A 4,359-nucleotide genomic window follows, 5' to 3' on the forward strand; every position below is an offset into this window, starting at 1 on the left:
GCAATCGGCGTCCCTTTTCAAGTGTATCCTGAGGACCTAAGTACTGGGTCAGGCTGGTGGGCTTGGGCTGGGCACCCCGCTGGGGCTTGACAAGGAGGCAACTTGACTCCCAGCGGTGGAGGAGTGGGATCCTGCAGTGTTCCAGGCTGCGTGCGTGCGTGGGGGTCACAGGGCGGGGTAGTGATGGCTGAATCGGTTTCCTGAAAGCAGCAAGATGTGGAAGGGTGATTCGAGTGGAACCATCGGTGGGAACCAGGGGTCAGCTCTAGGACTAAGCACCATTGCCTCGTCTGTTCTACAGTTGTCTGCAGTAAATTCCCAATTTGTTATGCAGGGACTCGGCACTCTGGTGACAACGCCCCAGAGGTCGTCTGGGTGCCTGAGTCTCCGTTAGCAGCACCGTGGGCAGCTCCCCCAACCTGGGAAGCCTGGGGCGATGGCAGGAGGCACAGTGCGGTATCCTGCCAGCATAACTCCTGTGCGCCCGGTGTGGTGCTGAGCTCTACCGGCATCTCTCCTGCAGCGCTGAAAAGGAGGAATAAGCACGCTTCCTAGAAGCTACTGCATTATCCTGAATCCCCACCAGAACTGGGCCCGGCAGAGGGGAAGAGCAGCAAGCTTCCCGGAACTTTGGTCGGGTAGGCTGTGGAAAGAGCAGTGTCAGTAGAAGAGGCTGTGTTCTGGGGGCAGGAAGGGGAATCCCACACCTGCAGCGGGGCGAAAGATGTCCTCCCACACCCTTCAATCCTAACCCTGCCCCACAAGTCAGTGGCACTGAGGTCCAAAGTGTTTTCACCCTCAAAATTAACACCCTTGCTAATTGGTGGATTCAGCATGCCATTTCTGGTCCCCAGACGTGATTTTCTGTACTGTAAATGAGAATAATAAGTCCTGGGACACACCCGCTGCCCTCAGGATTTCTGCCAGAGATCCTGCTGCCTGCAGCCACCACTCCGATGGATAAGGGTGGAGCCTGGTGAGTTTGGAGCCCTCCCTCCCGGTGGCCCCGCCTGGGCGCTGCCACCTCCAAGCCTGTAGCGGTGACCTGGTCCAAGGGAGTAGAGGGTTTAGTCACACCTCTATCCCATCCTACCGCATCGCTCCAAGACCTTGAGCCACTTCCTAGTTGAGACCCCTGGGCTGAGCACTCCTCTTAGCAGTGCAACAGGACTCTGCTTTTCTGTTCTCCAATCATCGACCCAACTCCCCTACTCTCCAATTTCTGACTCCTCTTTGGTCCTGCCGCTAGTGGGACATGGGAGCCTGGGAGGAAGAGATGCTGTGCTTGGGGTGACAGGTGAGCAGGCTCTACACTGGCCTCCCCTGGCCTAAGCCATGCTCCCAGCATCCGGGATACTGGCTGGGATGGGGCTTAGAGAGGGCCGGTCTCTCGGCTCAGTCCCCCGCCCACTGTCTGCAGGCACCTGGTGCTGTGACTCCCAGGACCCAGTGTCACATGAGGCTGTGTGGGATTGGCCTGTGTTCAGGAGCCACCAGAGTGGTGCAAGCGTGGCCAGTAGGCAGACTGCACACTGCACTTTGGTGGTCTCTGCAGACTCCTCTGTTCTTGTGCCCAGGTGACTATCGTGAGGGCCAGGCAGCACGGGTGTGACCGTCCCTCCGTATCTGCTCGGTCTGTGCGCTTGTCAGTGCGTGCATGTGGTGGAGGCCTCCAGTGTGGGGCTTCGATCCTGGGCCAGAGGGATCTACCTGCTCTCTCTGGGGCAGCCAGCCCTCAGACTTGGTGGCTAGGTGGTGCTGGGGGCAGGGAGCGGAGATGTGGAGGCCGTGGCCTGTCCAGGTGTGTGGAGAGAGCAGGGAGTCGTTTCCTAAGGCCAGGCTATTCTCTGGGTGTGTGGGGTCCTCTGTATAGCCCCAGGCTGCCTTCTGACCCCTCCTCAGAGACCTCAGACCTGGTTCCCTGAGTGCCTGATCAGCATCGATCTCTGGCCCAGTGGACTCCACTCTTGGGCCCTTCATCTTTCAAGGCTGTGACTCAGCCCCTGCAGACCCATGGACCCTTGAGAGTGATGACCATACAGGTTCAGGGTTCCCCACAGACAGAGGCAGGGACCCGTCACGGGACGAGAACTCCCATAGACATGGGCATCGGGACTCACACGGGACCTGAAATAACACACGGAGGTTAGGAATTGCCCGTAGGGCTGGGCCGTAGCTCAGTGCTACAGTGCTTGCTGAGCATATGTGAGGCCCTGCATTCCATCCCCAGCACTACAAAAAATGACACCCACACATGGGCTATGTACAAGAATGGGAGGTCTCCCATCCCTTAAGAGGAGTCAGGATCCTCACAAAGCAGAAGAACCTCCACACACACGCGGGCCAAGATGCCACCTATAGGAGTCAGGACCCCCACAGACAGTAACCAGCCATGGCCCCCGAGGAAGGACAAAAAGTCAAAACAGACCCAGAAGTCAGGGTGCCCCAGGATAACAGAAGGCTGCCCTCTCCCTGCTGTGCTGGATGTGGACTGTCATGTGTCCCCTCCCCTCAGTCCATGTGGACGCTGCTCCACAGAGCCTCCTGGAGACCCGGGCCGGGCTGCCATCACCTGCCTACCGAGCACTGCAGCTGCACTTGCCCTGGGGGTCCCGGGACACAAAGGCTCGGAGCACAGCCCGGGTGGGCAGCGCAGTTCCGTGGAGGTAGGTGTGGGAGGGGCGTGAGCAGATGGAACCCCTGTCCCTGGGCCAGGCTGCCTGCCTCCCCCACCCATCTTTACAGTGCTCTCAGGTGGCCCAGTTCCAGAGCTTGCCCAGGGCTGGGCTCACACTGCTCACCGATAATTTTTTTGTCCCCAGCAGCCTCTGGAAGCGCGCAGGAGCCCTTCCTGCCTTGCCCAGAGCCACAGTTGCCCCAACCCTGCCTATTGCACTCCAGACTCTCCTGGGCCTGGGGTTCTGCGTGTGGCCGTGGCAGGGACCTAGGATCCAGGTGTGACTCTCCTCTCATAATAAATGATCCCAGCACTTGGGAGGCAGAGGCGGGAGGACTGCTGTATAATGAGCTCAAAGCCAGCCTGAACTACATAGCAAGAGCCTGTTTCCAAAATAAAAATAAACAAAGAAGTAAATAAATGATGCACAGCGTGACCTTGGTAGGGTGGGGCCTAGGTTGAGCTGTCTCCCACTTCAGTCGATTGTCTGAACACCGGGAGACAGGCCCCAGAGTGACTCTTCCCTAAACTGCCAGTCTCCGGATCCTCTTCCAGAAGCCCCAGACCCATGCCCAGGTCCCTCTCAGAGAGAAAAGGGGTCCCCATCCCCAGCCTGCTACACATTATGTCTGAAGCCCTAGTTAGATGGAAGGACAAAGGCTTGCATGTCTTAAAAATATCACCTTTAGCCCACGGTTACACATTTTATTTAAAGCGTACGCCACCCAGGACACTGTTCATTTAAGTGGTGACCGCAGCTGAAGTTTCCCCTGGTCAGGGAGTGAGAAGTGGCTGGTTCTGGACTCTGCTGCTGACTGCGCTGGCTTGGTGGGTCCAGGTGGCACAGACAGCTAGCGAAGGGCTGTGTGGTCCTGGCAAAGCCACACAGAGGTGGCAGTTGAGCTGGGAAGAGTCTAATCGCAGTGACACTTTCTACAGAGATGTTGGTTTCCAGGAGTCTCCGGTGAGGCCAAGTGAAAGCGTGAAGTGTCCCGGGTGTCACTGTTCACAGCAAAGCTGACCCACAGGGCACTGGACGAGACTGTCCTGTGAGTGAGGCTGGCTGCTGTCTAGGTGACCCACGTGGGGAATGTGGTTGCACATCGGTGACACCGTCCAGATCCCAGCGTCTCAGCCACTCATGCATCCCTGGAGTCGCTGCATGTGTGTGGGTGACACTTCCAGGGCACGGACGCCTGCCTTCCCCTGGCACCTTTAAAGAAAGTGGATCTGCACTCACCTCCCCAGAGGCGGGGGATTCCTAGAATCCCCGCGGCTGCCCTCCTAGAGGTTGACATCCCTGGCCCGGATCCCTACCCACTCTTAAGACCGAAGCGTCCCACCCATCCTTGGTCTCCAGTGCCGACCGCAAGTGCAGAACCACCCTCCCTGTGCAGCCCCGCCTCTGCAGAGCCCCAGTCCGGGACTCTTCTTGCTTCGAGTCACGAGGAGGGTCATCTTCCACTTGCCCGCCGGGGACACCGAAAGCCCTCAGGCTCGCGGGTCTTCTCCTGTGCCTCACCCTCAGCGCCCCGGGTGGCTGCTCTCAATCTTCTTGCGGGGCCCAGGGGGGCAGGGGAGTTTTCTTGTGGTTCTTCCGGACAGGGGCTCGGCTCGCACTGCTCTCCGCAGGGGCGTCAGGGGCGTCCGCGGCGGGCTTCGATGGCGCGACCAAGGCGCTC

This window comes from Fukomys damarensis, unplaced genomic scaffold (genome assembly GCF_012274545.1).
Source record: "Fukomys damarensis isolate Sample0158 unplaced genomic scaffold, DMR_v1.0_HiC HiC_scaffold_34, whole genome shotgun sequence".
In the NCBI taxonomy this organism is placed as follows: Eukaryota; Metazoa; Chordata; class Mammalia; order Rodentia; family Bathyergidae; genus Fukomys; species Fukomys damarensis.